An 18,773-nucleotide genomic window follows, 5' to 3' on the forward strand; every position below is an offset into this window, starting at 1 on the left:
GATTTTTTTTTTCATAAGTAGGGTTTATACGAAAACTAATTTGAAAGAAAAAATCATGGTCGCCTAATGTTTAGGAAAACTCCAGTGGGAAACAAACCTTTTCCACAGACACCACCTACTTTGAGAAGTGGAGAATTAGCGTGATGTTAAAATGGAACAGTTTGGATGGCCAAGGATATTCCGACTGATCTAATACTGGCTATTGAACATTCAGAAGACTTACTGGGCATTATAAAATACAAATCGTAGCTTTGTATAATGAAAGAAGTTTCCGTTACACGCGTAGACTTTAGGATCTAAACTCAAAAACAGTTGGGATGGTTTAGTCTATTCCGACTGATCTGATACTGTCTATTGAACATACAAAAGATTTACTGGACATTATATAATACAAATCGTAGCTTTGTATAATGAAAGATGTTTCCATTACAAACATAGGCTTTTGGATCTATACTCAAAAACAATTTGGTTGACCTAGGATATCCCGACTGATCTGATACTGTCTATTGAACAATCTGAAGACTCACTGGACATGGTAGAATACAAATCGTAGCTTTGTATAATAGAAGAAGTTACCGTTATACACGTAGACTTAAGGATCTAAACTCAAGATTAGTTTGGATGACCTAGAATATCCAGACTGATCTGATACTGTCTATTGAACATGCGTAGACTTTAGCATCTAAATTCAAGAACAGTTTAAATGACCTAGGATATCCAGAAAAACATTCCTCATCTACTCTTTCTATGCTGTTGAGCACCAAAACCACAGTATATCGAAGATTAAACTTTATAATAATTTCTTGTGTTGTTCCATTTTAGCTCAGATTTTCGTGAATCTTACTTACTTTAGGGTAACTTCCACTTAGCGTGTGAAACAAAGTTCCTCAACTTGTTTCTGGGATAATCTTTAGAAAACTTTCTTAGGGGAACAATGGAAACAAATCCTGAAGGAATCCTCAGCGAAATCTCCGAAGAGATGTCTGGCGCAATTTCTTAAAATTTCCCTGGGAGATTTCGATTGTTTTCTAGGGGAATCTCGCTACGAATGTTTGAAGGAATCATTAAAGGATTTCAGAAGAAGTTGACTAAAGAATTTCTTGAGCAATGCATGACACTCCAATGCAAGATTTTCTTTAATAATATTTTGGAAATTCAGGAAAAAATCATCGAGCGAATCTCGGATGGATTTTTTAAACAGCTCGTAGAGAAATTCCCGATGGAATTTGTGGGGCGATACTTCAAATTAATACATAGTCAGTCCTGTTTTATGAATTTCCAAAGAACAATATACCAATTCCACGTTGTCCATACTTTCCGCAAAATCAGCCATTGAAATCTATGGACGGAACAGTAGCGTTTTTTTTATCTGTATTAACGAGATATTTAGGCCTACGCTAGTTCATCTCGGGACCCACGCTTTACTTCCCTTCCGAAGGAAGAACTCACATTTAACGAGTTTGTCGGGAGTGGGATTCGATCCCAGGTCCTCGGCGTGATGGTCAAGTGTTCTAACCATCACACCAGGTCCGCTCCACAGTAGTGTTTTTGAAACAATCACTAACGTTACAAATCGAACTAGAGTCTATGGATCCTAGTACACAATAGTGCACAATCTTTATTTTTATTCAGCTAAATGTTAATGGTGTACATACATTCAGGCTCACACTTCCTAAGTAAAATTTTGAGGAGTAATCAGTCTTGTAGAGGTTTAGAGAACCGCCATAAAACCTGATACCTTTTTTTGGTTCTATGATGGTTCTTAAAACTTCTTCTAGTTTGTTTGACTAATAAATGTTTTTTGGATTGTGACAGTGATCGGCCATTAATCTGAAGATTGGCTGTAATCTCCAAATTTTAGTATGAGGGGTAGTACACGTAAGCATGACGATTATGTTAAATTGTCAGCATTTCCTAGTCAAGAACAGCGAACATGACAATCTCGGTATACCTCTAATCACAACTTGCGCTTAAATATGTTACAAGTGTTGTACTTGTATCCACTATTCCACTCAACCAGGGCACCGTCTATCGCAGCGCACGTGACCTTCACAGCAATTCCGTCAACACCGATAACCAAAAACCGCTCAAAACAATCCAACCAAAATGTGACCTCACATTTTCGGAAGCTCCGTCGAAATGCAGACCGTTATTCTGGCGGTGTTACCTGTCCTGCTAGCTGCTGCACCCCAGAAGCTGATGGTGCCTCACCATCGGCAGCCTTGTCACCACGGCAGCTTCACGGTCGGGAACGAACGGTGGTGTCTGGTGCGGTGCGTCGAGCTCACCCCTACGGAAGATCATCTGGAGTCTTGTGATAAGTGCAAGTCGTTGGAAGTTTTGTACAAGCCGGATTCTCGACAGCGTTGTACGGAAGGGTGCAACTGTTGTGGAGGAGCTGCCGTGGATTGTAATAAGTTGCTCCGTGGTGGTAGTCGCATTGGAACAACAGAACGAACGGCTCAATCTTGCTGTAAGTGTTTGCAACCAGAAGTGGAAGCGGAATGCTCGGAACCAGAGGTGGTTCATCAACCGCCGATGAAGAGGGCTGCTCCGAGGAGAGCCAGGATTCGTGCGGTGATATTGTACCATCCGAAGAAAAGCGTTACGGCAAAGGTGTATCACCCGAGGGATGCGGTTGGCGAGCTGGATAGAATCTCTTACGGGTTGAGTGATCATCTACCAGATGAAGACTACTAACTGCAGTGCTTCTTGGGGGTGAAGTATAGGGTCACATCGCGTTGTTGATACATGTGTAGTAAATTAGTTTATGGAAATAAAAAGTCTGCTTGCGGTGACATCATAGTGTTTACCTGTGGCCTGTCCAGCTAGAAAATCGTTTTAACTATTCAAAGTGAACAATGTTCATAAGTAGCATATATGCGAAGCGGTTACTTATTCTGCGGGTACTTATTCTGCAAGACTCTACTGAGGGTGACAAGTTCGATGCCTGGTGGACAGTCTAGGAACTCGTAACCCAAGCAACACACATGGTTACAAAAAAGTTACGGCAGCGTATGAAAGGGTTGCACAGAAGTCACTGTGACTTACTGCGTGGGAATGAAAATTTGCTTGGCTTTCTTGAGCATAAAGTATTATCGTGTGTTGCGACGGCTTCCAATGTATTTTGGTGAAACTGGCAACTATATTATCTAATAGGAATTAAGTGTACTGGAATTGTAATAAGATTTAGTGTTAAGTTGTGCATCGAGTGAGAGAGTTCGGTAGTGGTTAAGAAACTATCATGTAAGTAATTTTAAGTTAAAACACGTTGTAAAATTATTGAAATTTATGGTATTTTAATATAGCATTGAAGCTGCCGTGAAATACGCTGCTATCAGTATGTGTTTCATTAATCCGGAAGAAACTCGCGCCAACATCGTGCTAACATCACTCTTTATACAGGATTGTTCAAAAGAAAAAAATCTAAAAATGGGGTTTCCAGCTAATCTTGTGTATAAGACTTTGAATCGCCAATCCGGAAACAGCGGGTTCTATTCCCGTTCCGGTCGGAAACTTTTCTCGACTACCCGGGGCATAGTGTATCATTGTACTTACCAATATACAAATTCATGCAATGTTAGGCAAAAAAGCCTTTCAATTAATAACCGTTCAGTACCACCTACAACAGTGAGTAAACGATTTTATGACTCTGACAATTTGAAATTAATAATATAAAACATAATAGGAGTCCACAAATGTTTGAACGAAAAGGACAACACGAGAGGCTAAAAGTTTTAGGAAGGACAAGAGAGAACAATTCTTCAAACAGACCACAAAATTGTAGCGAAGCGAGAACATTGTAGTCCGCTTAAGTTTTTAATAAGACTGCCGAACCACTACCATTAGAAATCCAAGGTGATACTCAATCGCAAATACCGTCGAAATTCTCTTCCAATTTATTTCAGCATTCTCTCAAGAATTTCTCCTTGAATATTACCAAAAACTCCAATGATTTTCCCAGGATTTCTTGACTGTATTTGTTTGAGATAATGCCGAGGGGGCGACACATCCAGATTTAAATCGATCTGAATCTGAAAATTTTGTATAATGCGTGACTATCGCTGAAAATCGGTTTTGCGTGCACGGCACATCTCAATCCATCTCCCAAATGTGATGCATCTTCATAAATCAGATTGACAAGGTGGCTTGAAAATCTGAATAATCTTTCCTATCCATCTGGAAACCTATGCGAATTTTGCGAAAGAAAAGATGCATCTTCTGAATGTGTCGCCATCTCGAGTGATGCCTGGTAGGTGTTTCCGGCAAAGATTTGAACTTGAATTTTAAATTACACTCAAGTTTTCATCCAGAATTTACTAAAAAAGCTGCAGCAGAAACTCCTAGACGATTTTCTGAGAATTTGTCCGCGAAAGGTTGATAAATTTGCTTTAGCTTTTCCTCTACGGAATTATTTATTTTGAACTAATGATTTGTAAGAGGTAAAAACCCTTCTGAGCGAAATTCTTTTTTAACTTTTTTTTAAAGAAGCACGCACACTTAATTTTGAATACCTTGTTTGGTAATTTTTTGATGAAAATAGAACAGCTGAATACAGCAATAACGGATTGTTTACCTTTTGCACCCGTTTTTGACAGTTGGTGTACTGAACCTCTGTAAAATCGATTACCGTAGCTACCGAAAAAGTGCTGCTGTTCTATTTTCGTCAAAAAAGTATCGAACAGGCAATTCAGGATTGAGTGTGCGAATCTTTTTCATCTCTTCAAAAAAAAAACATTCTAAGGAATTATATAAAACTAAAGGCACTTACGAAAAAAGACGGATTCCTTCAAAAATCTTTTAAAGGATTATCTAAAGTATGTCTTCAGATCGTGAATTTCACCGTGGATTTTATTCAAAGAATTTCTTTACAAATTCACCGAATAATTCTCCAAGAGTTTTACTTTAAAATATCCGATAATTCTTCCAAATATTTTTTTTTCAGAAATTTCTACGAAACTGCTTTTTCCTCCAGAACTTTTTTCAAGGATTCCTCCAAAAAATTCTGCGATGACACAAATTATAAATTTTTTAGAAGATTTGTTCGGGTATTTTGATAAAATTTGCTTCAAGTATGTTTTTTTATCTAGGGTTCTTCCAGAATTTTCTCTATGAAAGTTCTCTAAATTTCTCCTGGAAATTTCTTTACATACTCCTTCATAAATAATTACGGTGATTCTTCAAGAAATTTCACAAAGAAAAAGAATTTTTTAGAATTCCTTCTGCAAGTCTTCTGAAAATACTTCTCTGATGATTCTTGCGTGCATTCTAACGAAGATATTTCCGGATCTTCTTTTGGAATTGCTTTAGAAATTATAGATTGAATGTTCATTTAAAGTAGTATTTCATAATTATCTGGAATAAAGGTATCTATAATAAGCCGAAGAATCCACGGAGAAATACCTTGTGGAAATCCTGTCTGTGTTCCTTGGAATATCTAAAAAGCAAGCTAGAAAGGATGTCACGGAAAATTAGAAAGTTTTCAAAAATATCAACGGAAACCTGGAGGAAATTTGAGATGATATATCCGAAAAAATCTCTGAGAGGAATTTCCTATAAGCATATGTGAAGTATTTTTTGCAGAATGTTAAATAAAATTTTTGACGATTTTTTTAATGCAAAACTCAAGAAATCCAAGAATGTTTTCAAGCATAAAATACAAAATAGGATCTCTGAAAAAACCGTAAACAAATGCTATATTAAAAATTAAAGAATTTCGTTACCTTTGAGGAGGCTTTGGAGGGTTTGAAAATATAAGTATAAGTGACTAAAATAAATCAAGATACAACTTTTACGACACCATTATTTCACTTTATTTGTGGTTTTTTTTTGTGCAACTATGTATTTTAGACAAACTTTGTTGGGCTGTTGTCGAAATTTTGTCGGACTTTCACGGTTTTGGCAAATAATTCATTTTCATTTATTTAGTTCTCATCAAATTCATGATAATACTGAATCAACAATTTGCCGCCATAATACTCGATTTGCAGCTGCAGCTCTCCATCCTCGGTCACGCCCAACACTCGCCAGATCACGCTCCATCTGGTCCGCCCATCGTGCTCTCTGCGCTCCACGCCTTCTTGTACCAACCGGATGGTTAGCAAACACCAACTTTGCAGGGTTGTTGTCCGGCATTCTTGCAACATGCCCTGCCCAACGTATCCTTCCGGCTTTAGCCACCTTCTGGATGCTGGGTTCGCCGTAAAGTGCAGCGAGCTCGTGGTTCATTCTTCTCCGCCACACACCGTTCTCCTGCACACCGCCGAAGATCGTCCTTAGCACCCGTCGCTCGAAAACTCCGAGTGCTTGCAGGTCCTCCTCGAGCATCGTCCATGTCTCGTGTCCGTAGAGAACCACCGGTCTTATTAACGTCTTGTACATGGTACATTTGGTGCGGGGGCGAATCTTTTTTGACCGCAGTTTCTTCTGGAGCCCATAGTAGGCACGACTTCCACTGATGATGCGCCTTCGTATTTCACGGCTCACGTTATTGTCAGCCGTTAGCAAGGAACCGAGGTAGACGAATTCTTCTACCACCTCGAAAGTATCCCCGTCTATCGTAACATTGCTGCCAAGGCTTGTCCTGTCTCGCTCAGTCCCACCTACCAGCATGTACTTTGTCTTAGCCGCATTCACCACCAGTCCGACCTTTGCTGCTTCACGTTTCAGGCGGGTGTACTGTTCTGCCACCGTTCCAAATGTTCTGGCAATAATATCCATGTCATCCGCAAAACAGACAAATTGGCTGGATTTCGTGAAGATCGTACCCCGGCTGTTGAGCCCGGCTCGTCGCATAACACCTTCCAGGGCGATGTTGAATAGTAGGCAGGAAAGTCCATCACCTTGTCGTAGTCCCCGTCGAGATTCAAATGAACTGGATAGCTCACCCGAAATCCTTACACTGTTCTGCACACCGTCCATCGTTGCTCTTATCAGTCTAGTCAGCTTCCCGGGAAAGCTGTTCTCGTCCATGATTTTCCATAGCTCTGTGCGGTCGATACTGTCGTATGCCGCTTTGAAGTCGATGAACAGGTGGTGAGTTAGGACCTGGTATTCACGGCATTTCTGGAGGATTTGCCGTACGGTGAAGATCTGGTCCGTTGTCGACCGGCCGTCGATGAAACCGGCTTGGTAACTTCCCACGAACTCATTTACTTTAGGTGAAAGACGACGGAAGATGATCTGGGATAGCACTTTGTAGGCGGCATTCAAAACGGTGATCGCTCGAAAGTTCTCACACATTAACTTGTCGCCTTTCTTGTGGATGGGACAGATTATCCCTTCCTTCCACTCCTCCGGTAGCTGTTCGGTTTCCCAGATCTTGACTACTAACTGGTGCAGACAGGTGGCCAACTTTTCCGGGCCCATCTTGATGAGTTCTGCTGCGATACCGTCCTTACCAGCCGCTTTGTTGTTTTTAAGCTGGTGGATGGCATCCTTAACTTCCCTCAGCGTGGGAGTTGGTTCGTTCCCGTCCTCTGCTGCACCAACATAGTCATTTCTTCCGCTGCTTTGGTCCTCCGTGCCTACATTCTCTTCGCCATTCAGGTGCTCGTCGAAGTGCTGCTTCCACCTTTCGATCACCTCACGTTTGTCCGTCAGGAGGCTCCCTTCCTTATCCCTGCATATTTCGGCTTGCGGCACGTAGCCTTTGCGGGATGCGTTGAGCTTCTGGTAGAACTTGCGTGTTTCCTGTGAACGGCACAGCAGTTCCATTTCCTCGCACTCCGCTTCTTCCAGGCGGCGCTTTTTCTCCCGGAAGAGATGGGTCTGCTGCTTCCGCTTCTGTCTGTATCGCTCCACATTCTGTCGGGTTCCATGCTGCAGCATTACCGCCCGCGCTGCATCCTTCTCCTCCAGAACCGCTCTGCACTCCTCGTCGAACCAATCGTTTTGTCGACTCCGTTCTACGTACCCGATAGTGCTCTCGGCTGCGTTGTTGATGGCTGCTTTCACTGTACTCCAGCAGTCCTCTAGAGGGGCCACATCGAGCACACCCTCGTCCGGCAACGCTGCCTCGAGATTCTGCGCGTATGCGGTGGCGACATCCGGTTGCTTCAGTCGCTCTAGATCGTACCGGGGCGGCCGCCGGTAATGTACATTGTTAATAACGGAGAGTTTTGGGCGCAGTTTAACCATCACCAGGTAGTGATCGGAGTCGATATTAGCGCCACGATAGGTCCTGACGTCGATAATGTCGGAGAAGTGCCGTCCATCAATCAGAACGTGGTCGATTTGCGATTCCGATTGTTGTGGTGATCTCCAGGTGTAACGATACGGGAGGCTGTGCTGGAAGAAGGTGCTACGAATGGCCATGTTCTTGGAGGCGGCGAAATCGATGAGGCGTAGGCCATTTTCGTTCGTCAGCTGGTGGGCGCTGAACTTTCCAATCGTCGGTCTGAATTCCTCCTCCTGGCCTACCTGAGCGTTTAGATCCCCTATGATTATCTTGACGTCGTGGTTTGCGCAGCGGTCGTACTCGCGTTCGAGCTGCGCGTAAAATGCGTCTTTGTCATCATCAGTGCTTCCGGAGTGAGGGCTGTGCACGTTTATTATGCTAATGTTGAAGAATCGGCCCTTGATCCTCAACCTGCACATTCTTTCGTCGATCGGCCACCAACCGATCACGCGTCTCTGCATGTCGCCCATCACTATAAAAGCTGTTCCCAGCTCACGTGTGTTGCCGCAACTCTGGTAGATGGTATGATTACCTCTAAACGTTCGCACCATAGATCCTGTCCAACACACCTCCTGCAGCGCTACGATTCCGAACCCGCGATCCTTCAGTATATCGGCGAGTATGCGGGTGCTCCCGATGAAGTTGAGAGATCTGCAGTTCCACGTACCGAGCTTCCAATCGCAAGTCCCTTTTCGTCGCTGTGGTCGTCGCCATTGGTATCGGTTCGCATTCTTCTCTTGTTGATTTTCCGGTGCTAGTCTTTTTTACGGCTGGCTCGCAGGGCCTGACACCAACCCACTAACCCAGGGAGCTGGGCTTACCTTCCCGGAAGCTACGGGTTCTGCATTGGCATTTCCTCCAACTACAGTGCTAAATAGCTAGGCTCGAGCGCCAGTCTTCGCCGGGGGTGGTGTTTTTAATGGGCGCCCAGGAGATAATATTTTACCTGAGCTTCCACCCCAAATAAATAAGTTTCAAAAAACAATGATGTCATGCAAACTGACTTCAGTATTTGAAATTTTTTGGAGCTATCTCAAGAGATCTACAAGAAGTTTTGCAACACATTTTTTTTTATCTCAGTAACTGCTCTTGGAATTTCCTTTGTGAAAATACTGGCAATCATTAAATCAAAACCAAGGCACCAATATACACTTTTAAAAAAATGTTATATTCTCAAATTTTTACTGTAAGTTCATCAACTAGTTGTGTATCAGTGGTCCAATTTTGGAAATGATCGGGCTATCCCACACGAAAGATTTTCGAAAAGGGTGTAATTATCCGATAGCGAACTTTGAGCTGTTATATCTCCGGATTCAATGAACCAAATGCAATGAAATTTTGATCATTTATGCCTGATATAATGAACTTTGAAAAACATTTTGGGCTCCTTTCAGAATCCAATAATATGTTCCTGGCATGATAATGAACATCTTTGCAATGAAAAAATGATCTTACCTGCCATTTGAAAAGGTTCTTTGTAGTTTTCCACATATGAAATTTGAAATTGACCCATTTCAAATGGTAGTCTATGTAAATGAATTTTTAATGCAAAAATATTCATTAAGTCTTACTAAGCAATGAACTTCAAAGGGATGCTGAGACCACATTTTTAAATATTTTTTTTACTGGATGAGTTGACGTGAAATTAGTCGAATACATCAAAGAGTTGCTTAATCATCAGAGTTTATGACGTTTTTTTTCAGCAAATATTCATATCGTGACATTTTTTTGTGAGAATACTTTTAATTTAATTGGGAAAAAATCATCCAGAAAAGTTTTTTTTTTTTATTTTATTGATGTGTGTTTAAAATTTCTGCTGATTCAATACAAGTAAAAGAAAGCTTTCCGGAGGACGAGCGATTCACTTAAAGAGTTTTGTGAATCCGCTGATTCGTTTTCGTGCTTTATCGTATCATACAAACTGCATTTAATTTTTCTCGATCAACTTGACATTTTAGATGGTTTACAGCAATTTATACAATTCATTTTGCACACCAACACGCTTAAACATTTCTGCACACCGCATGTGTAACCCTTACACACTTTGCGGCATCGCATGCAAAATGGCCTGAATGTGTGAAAATTATGTGTAAGCCATATTCACAACGTGAGTTGATGACCAGTTACACATTTTTGTGCAGGCAGCTCGGTGCCAAACGCTTGAGCGTTTGTCAATATTTCAACGAAAAAAATAAATAAATAAAAAGTTTGCGTTGCTTACGAGCTTGTGTTGTTTCCCAGCAATGAGTATTAAGTGATAAAATATTTGAAGAATATAATTATTTTTTGATCTTCGCTTAAATTTAGATTGAAAAGCGATGAGGGAGCATCCAACCAAATGCCCAGTGGAGGGGAAGAGATAGTTGCTCGGGTGAGCGAACTTCGGATCGATAACCTTTGACACTGGACTGAAGCTTTTTTTACCAAAATTTATTTAGTATCCATGTATGTAATACATATTTTATAATGCTGAAAAATAGTAATAAACTTATGTGAAAATGATTGTTTTATTTTACAAATTAAAATCATAAGAATAAAATTTATTTGAATGTGTAACATTCACGTATTTTCGAAGCAAGGGAAACGTTTTCGCAATGTGTGACATTCATACATTCTTCAAATCAGTCTGCAAACGCTTCAATGTGTGACAGTTACACAGACTGTTTTGATTTTCAGGCATCAACACATAAATGTGTAAGGCCACTTTGCACAAATTTAGTGTTGTCTGGAAAGTATGCACAAATGAGTGATCCTTACACATGTTTGAGTGGATCGATCTGAGCGTGAATGAACCTGTGGTTCAATGTTCTAAATTTCACAGGTTAGGCCCATCGGACAAAGTGGTATTGGTGATATGATAATTTTGAAGTAGTAGTCGTGTCATGTCAACTTCGGCAAGCCGAAGTCGCACGAAGCTGCCGAAGGTGATGTCACGTTCCAGAAGCTGCGAACAAATTTCCTGGCGAATGTGACGTCGTGATCAGCTGATCGGTTTGTTTACATATTTTTGGCGACAAATACAGGCAAACATATACGTTCAACCGGACCTGTGAATAATTGACATCGCCTGTGGTTGCACATGTATTTTTGTCACCTTTTTTGACATTTTTACCCTTCTTACACCCATAAGGGGCTGTCCATAAACCACGTGGTCATGAGGGGGGGGGGGGGGTTCGGCCGATGACCATTTTGTATGGACGAATAAAAAATTTTGTATGGACTTATGACCACGCGGGGGGGGGCTGAGAAGTCCCCAAAAAATGACCACGTGGTTTATGGACAGCCCCTAAGAGGAATATAAGTACCGCTCGAAAAACCGAGTTTCGATCTGAGGCCCGCAGGGCCGAGTCTCATATATCAGTCAACTCAGCTCGACCAACTGAACAAATGTCTGTGCGTGTGTGTGTGTGCGTATGTTACAAAAAAAAAAAGTCACGCACGTTTCTCAGTCGTCTGATATCCGATTTGTATTCTCTTAGTTGAAAATGAAAGCTACAACATCCTAGGAGAACCCTATTGAATTTTATTACGATCGGACATTTGGTTACCGAGATATCTTTCGAGTACTTTGAAGTAATATGTGGGGGTCAGCGGAGGGTAATAAAAAAGTATTATAGGTTATCTTTTTGGGAGATTTTTGACATATACAGGGGATAGACAAAATGATCGGGACAGGCAAAAATTTCGCTTTTCAAAAAATGGTCAACTAGCTGTAACTTTTCGAAAAATGCATAAAATATTCTCAAACTTTTACTAAAAGTTGGTCAACCAGTTGTCTATCAATGGTCCAAATTTTGGAAAGATCGTGCTATTCTACATGAAGTTATAAAGATTCCTGAAAAAAGGCATAATTATCCGATAGCCAACTTTGAGCTGTAATATCTCCGGATTTAATGAACCGTTTGCGACTTATATAATGAACTCGAACTCTGAAAAACATTTGACTTACCTTGAACTATTCAACAAGAAAAAAAGTTATAGCGATTTTATTTATTTCACGATTTTTTAGTAAATTGGTCTATTTTTAATATGTATCCCATTACCTTTTCTATTAATTGTCGGCTATGTGGTTACTTTCCAACAAAACACATTTATTAATAAGACAATTAGAGGGAAATTGAATGAACTATGATTTGCATCTTGAATTTTGAAACGCTGTAGAAATTTTGGATTATTTGGTGTTTTATTAGACAAATAATCTTATCGTTATAATTTTCTTCCGTGTTGAGAATTTTAAGCTTAGTCAAAAGTTTTTCATAGCTCATTATATAAGACATACATGGTTAAAATTTCATTGCAATCGGTTCATTGAATCCGGAGATACAACAGCTCAATGTTGGCTATCGGATAATTATACCTTTTTCAAGAATCTTTATAACATCGTGGAGAGTGGCCCGATCTTTTCAAAATTTGGACCACTGCACAGTGGGAAAAAATATGTATAAATCGCGAATAATTTCCATATCTCTGCTCGGAGTGGATGGATTCGAATGTATTTTTGACACGAACTGCCAAAATCTCTACAGTTTCAGATAAGAAGGGTGTCATTCGCCGCACGATGTGGAAATCGGTGTATCGTGCCCGTTTTACCCCACTATCTTTCTTTTTCACCTTTTTCGAAAAATCCTGGAGTGCAAAATAAGTTATTTATTTAATTCGTGTTTGTGTAAAAACTTTCGTAGTATCGAATGAAGCTGTTTTGGCTCACTGCACGGCCTTAAAAATTGAAATATCTTCAAATAATCCCAATATTCCCTTTTTCTTTGAAATTTCACATTCATCTCCGCCCGGAGTAGAACGCAATCCTTAAGAGCAGGACCAATCCTATGCCAAATTGCCGATACTATGAAAGTTTTTACACAAATACGAGTTAAAAAAGCAATTTATTTTGTACGTCAGTCGGGAATAGATAAGGATTTTCTCAGAATGGTGTGTGTGTGTGTGAGAGTGGGGTAAAACGAACTAAATACACTGATTTCCAGCATCGTGCGGCGAATGACACCGTACTTATCTGAAACGGTAGAGATTTTAGCAGTTTGTGTCAAAAATTCATTCGATTCCATCCACTCCGAGCAGAGATATAGAATTTATTCGCCTTTTATTCATATTTTTTCCCACTGTGCACTGATACACAACTAGTTCGTGAACTTACAGTAAAAATTTGAGAATATTTGATGCACTTTTCGAAAAGTTACAGCTAGTTGAACATTTTTTGAAAAGTGAAAATTTTGCATGTCCCGATCATTTTGTCTAACCCCTGTAGCATATTGATAAATATCTCAGCCGTCTGTCAACCGATTTTGCACCATTCTCTTAGCATCAAATGAAAGCTACAGTATCCTAGTAAATCTCCCAGAAATTTTATCTCGATTGGACATTTGGTTACAGAGATATCTTTCAAAGAGTACTAAGGATTAAACTTTTTGAGATTTTTGACCAAGTGCATCATAATAAATATCTCAGCCGTCTGTCAACCGATTTCGGTTCTCCTGGCACCAAATGAAAGCTACAATATCCTTCTAAAAGGCCCTGAAATTTTATTTCGATTGGACATTTGGTTACTGAGATATCTTTCGAAGAGTATTTCATTAAATTCCTTTATTGATGAGCTGTTGAGTAGTCTAAGGAAAATTATTTTTCAATAAATAATGGCTGACCTTATATAAAGTGTATACTTGCAGGTTATTATTTTCAATTAAATTATAAATACCAAATTACAAATAATCAGGAATTCAATAAAAACTAACAATATGTTAAATGAAAGCTTTGAATTTGTATATTGTGGGAAAAAATCAAGAACCGGACAGCCAAAATAACTAGCTAATGCCAAAACTGATTTACATAGGGTATTGGTTCCCTTATTGAGCATGTGGCTCCCATTTTCATCCCACGAAAAACAATGGATTGAAGCGCTGTTTGTCTTGTTTCTTATTTTTGTTTTTTTTTGTTAGAAGTGAGCACCCATGAAAACAAAAAGAACGGAGTCAATCGGTGCCGTAATCGCTTGTTTTCGAATAGGATGAAAATGGAAGCATGAGATTACTGATGGCACACATACCCTAGTAGATATATCATTTTTGTCCTTTTTACACCATAACCATGAATACCAAGTACTTCGGAGCTAATTTATTCGACTGATTAGGAGATATTAGCCAAAGTGTATGCCGCTGATTTTCTTATCCATTTGTTAATCGATTTAAGATCTTTTGGCAGTTAACAAAAGATACAATATTCCAGAATATGTAAGCTATTTTTTTTAACATTCCATACAAGATTCTAGGAGGTGTCTGGTATTTCTGGTAGTTTAGTCCATGGTCTGATTCTATTTTGGAAACCAATCCACTAGATGCGAAATCCACAATATTTTCTAGAACTTTTGGTCAATCAGACAAAATAAATTTGTTGAATACGAATAATACAACAATATTTTTAATAAGTGTAAGAAGGGTTCTGTTCACCATAGGTGGATTGAATCGGGTTTTTTTATCGCTGTCACAATATGATCTAGCTCGAGTCGAGACAAGTACAAGACACTGAAGACGACCTTACAGTTGAGGTCGAAATACGTATCTGTCAAAGGATGCAAATTCTTAGTGGAATTCAAAGGAACAGTACTTAACGCGAATTTCTTTTTATTTATGATCTAGCTGTTGCAATACTAGGAAAAAGCAATTGAAGAGTTTTGAAGGTGCTTTCTTAATGCAGCACCAATTATTTGTATAAAATCTACAGAACTAATACATCGATGAAGGCGTGTACTAAAGCTATAACAAATTTTCTCCTAAATCGAGGCATTTGGCTTTGGTTAAGTTGGAATATGTATTTCTGATATGAAAATGAAATAATAATAATAATAATAATAATGTTGATGAATGTATTACTTAACTTAAATACAAAAATGAAAAATTAATAAGCAAATCTTTGTACGATATCTATTCAACACTAATTCCGCATTTTTTCTCATTTTCAGGTAAATTAGTCAACATTCACTTAAAGTACTTGTATTGGAAATCGTAAGTAGAAAGATAAAAATAAGTATACTGCCCCTCTTCGCATTTGTGTGTACTGAACGGTTGCATGGATCGCATCACTTACCAAAGTATATCCCTGATCTATGTAACTATCAATCTTTCCCCACTAACAAAACTCCTTCCCGCGACAACTGTGGAGGGTCCAGCAGTACTTACAACCTGTAGTAGCAACAGTAGTCGAACTAGCATTCCTTCCCTTCCCCGGTAGACCGTAAGGACGTGGCCAGCGCCGTTATTGACCCAATAAGGTTTGAGTTCTCGAAACGTGTACATTGAGGATGGTGGTAAATCTCAAGCCGGGGAAAATTCTTAGCATAGTGTGAGACTCATCCGATCTCTGGAAAAAGGAGGGGGACAGCTAGTAAAAATTAAAATTATAGTCAAAAGGTTATTGCAACCATAACAAATTACAAATGCTCCATAGAAAATTAAAAAGCGCTCCATAAAGAAAGAACATATGTTCCATGAAAATGTGCAATGTTACCCATAAATAATTGAAATCGTTCCATATTTTATAATAAATGTACCGGTAAAACATAAAATTTTCTCATTAAAAGTGAGATTTCGCATCAATAAATAATACTGAAATGCTCCATAACATAATACAAATGCTCCATAGAAAAATGCAAATGCTCCATAAATAATTAAATTTGTACCCATAGGAAATTGAATATTGCTCCATAGAAAAATAAAATTGCACCATAAAAAATTGAAATTGCACCATAGAAAATAGACAAATGCTCCTTAAGTATTATCAAACTGCACCACATAAAATATAATTTGCTACATAACAATTTCAATATTCTTCATAACTGTAAACATTTGCACCACTAAAGCAGTGCAATGTAAAGCAATTCAGCCCTGTCGAATTAAATTATGAGAATATGCTATCTATGGAGGATTTTCAATTTTTCATGGAGCAATTCATATTTTCTATGGTGCAGGTTGATAATACTTATGGAGCATTTGTCTATTTTCTATGGAGCAATTTCAATTTTTATGGTGCAATTTAATTTTTCTATGGAGCAATATTCAACTTTCTAGGGGTACAATTTTAAATTTTTATGGAGCATTTGCATTTTTCTATGGATTATTATTTGTATTTTATTTTGGAGCATTTCAGTATTATTTATTGATGCGGAATTTCACTTTTATTGAGAAAATTTTATATTTTACCGGTACATTTTTTATAAAATTTGGAACGTTTTCAATTATTTATGGGTAACATTGCAAATTTTCATGGAACATATGTTCATTCTCATGGAGCGCTTTTTGATTTTCTATGGAGCGTTTCTATTTGTTTGTGGGTGCAATAAATAGGCTGCCAAAATTATATAACTTAAACGAGTTATCAACACCGTTGAACCAGTTTTTAAAGATACGGACTACTTTTGGAGAATTTAAGTCGATAAATAATATCTTCCATCCTCTTGATAACTATTTCATTACATTTTGTTTTTCACTCGAAATTTTAAGTTAAATTGTCGTAGTATACAGCATCCCAGAACAATCGAGGTATAAACCTTGACATAGTCTCGCTAATTTATGTACTCCTGTCCAATTCATTATCCTTAAATCAAAGCTCACTCAAGCGAGAAGCGCATCCTCAATCTCACTGATTAAAGCACTCCCTCTTCTAGACAATCGCGCAATCAATCTCGAGTCCTATTTTCCACCGAATCCATCCCGTCACGTTGGTCTAGGACCGAAAGGAGTTTCTCTTTAGTTAGTCATACACGCTTCAAGCGGTGGTGTCTCAGATGGTTAGTACCTAGTACGTAGTAGTAGTTGCTCATCTCACAAGAAGGGAAGAATCCCCTCGCATATCAATCTCACAAGCAGTAATGCTGCACGGCTCACCAGATCTATTCATAGCCCCAACGAGCGAGCGAGCGATTCGTCTGTCGCCACACAGCCGGGTCTGAAGCTGCATCATCACGGCGCGGAACCCGCGACTTGACGGCTTGACGAGACGATTACGACGACGGACGCCGCATAACGGCGGCTGAGGCGCTGATATGGGTATCTAGCTAGGATGCTTCCATCATTGCAAAATGTGCACTTTCGCTGCCGCCATCGTTCATGATTCAACATCAATTTGATTGCGAGGCTTTGTTGGAATGGTTGTGGGTGCTGGTGACTGTACCTATCATAGCTATTTATAACCATTACGGTTATAAGGATTACTAGTTAACAAAATTGAGCAAATCTGCAAAAGCGCAGATGTACAAAATAAAAAAATGTCAACAAAATAAGCTAAATTCAAAGAAAATCAATTAAAACATAAGAATGAACAAAAAAACTACAAGAATAAAAAAAAATGTTCTAATAAAAATAATAAAAAATATCAAAAATTTGAAAACTGAAAAAAACGGACAGGCTCTATAAAAGTAACAGTAGATAAGATAACATAATGAAAGAACAGATACTATCAACAACATTCACACACTCAATCAACTAAATTAGCAACATCGACGTTTTGTTTATCTATCTATATCTATCTATCTATCTATCTATCTATCTATCTATCTTCTATCTATATATATAAAAATGGATTTCCGTCTGTCTGTCTGTCTGTCTGTCTGTCTGTCTGACCGCTATGCATTCAGAAACTACTGAACCGATCGGTGTGAAATTTTGTGTGTGGGTATTTTGGGAGCCGCGGAAGGTTCTTAGCTTGGTGTGAGACCTCTCCGGTCTCTGGAACGGGGGGCTCCCATACAAATGAAACAGAAATGAGCTGAGAGAAAAGCTCAAAATTCAAAAGTAACAAAACCAATCTAGCGTGCGGTGCAACAATTGTCAAATTTGAATTGCCAATTGAATGTTTGCCTAAAAAGACAATGGTGTGGCAAACACGGCGGTGGCTGGCCAGGTGGGCCACAATAGCTGCAGAGGAAAAGCCGGGGATTTCTGTTCCACCGGGATGCGACAACGGCTTCGTCCCGAAGAAGTGGGCCCGGAATGACCGGGCGCGGCAGCGTGGGTGGTGAACAACGGCGAGGCGAAAACGGTTTTGGCTGGCTTGAGGCGGCTGCCACCAACCAGCAGGTTTCCTAGGAATGAGCGGAACATTCATTGGGGAATCCATGACTTTTCAAATGAAGACTCATGAAAGACTCTATGTAGTAACATCGGAATCTGAAAGTAAATATGCATATCAGAATCTTTGAGGAACGTATCTAAAAAGTCTCCGGGGGGAATTGCACCGGATATTAACTGGCTTTGTCTTACACTAACCTAACACTCATGTTTTCCTTTAGGAGTCCATCCTAATGTTTCTTAAATTATTCGTCTAAAAATTATTGCAGACATGGATTTGTTTAAAATTTTTTATCCAGCGATTCCTACAGAAATTCTTACAGGAATTCGCTAAGAAAACTCTCCTGTGGTTCCCTTAGGAATTCCTCATGGGGTTTCTTCAGAAATTCACTTGGGAATTCCTTCTGTGATGATAATATGGACTTCTTCCAGAAATTCCTTCAGAAGGTGCTCCAGGATTCCTCTGTGATTTCCTTCAGGGATTTGTCTAAAAATTCCTACAGGGATTCGTCCAGGAATTC

The 18,773-nt window shown here is 39.3% G+C and overlaps 1 protein-coding gene and 1 long non-coding RNA gene across 17 annotated transcripts in view; one reads left to right on the forward strand and one right to left on the reverse strand.

Moving 5' to 3' along the window:
• Positions 1 to 18,773, forward strand: part of LOC109405842 (low-density lipoprotein receptor) — a 1,187,857-nt gene that overhangs the window by 684,328 nt on the left and 484,756 nt on the right. The gene's annotated exons all lie outside the window — the stretch shown is intronic.
• Positions 1 to 18,773, reverse strand: part of LOC134291301 (uncharacterized) — a 598,232-nt gene that overhangs the window by 297,662 nt on the left and 281,797 nt on the right. The window lies entirely within an intron of this gene.

This window comes from Aedes albopictus, chromosome 3 (assembly GCF_035046485.1).
Source record: "Aedes albopictus strain Foshan chromosome 3, AalbF5, whole genome shotgun sequence".
Classification (NCBI taxonomy): Eukaryota; Metazoa; Arthropoda; class Insecta; order Diptera; family Culicidae; genus Aedes; species Aedes albopictus.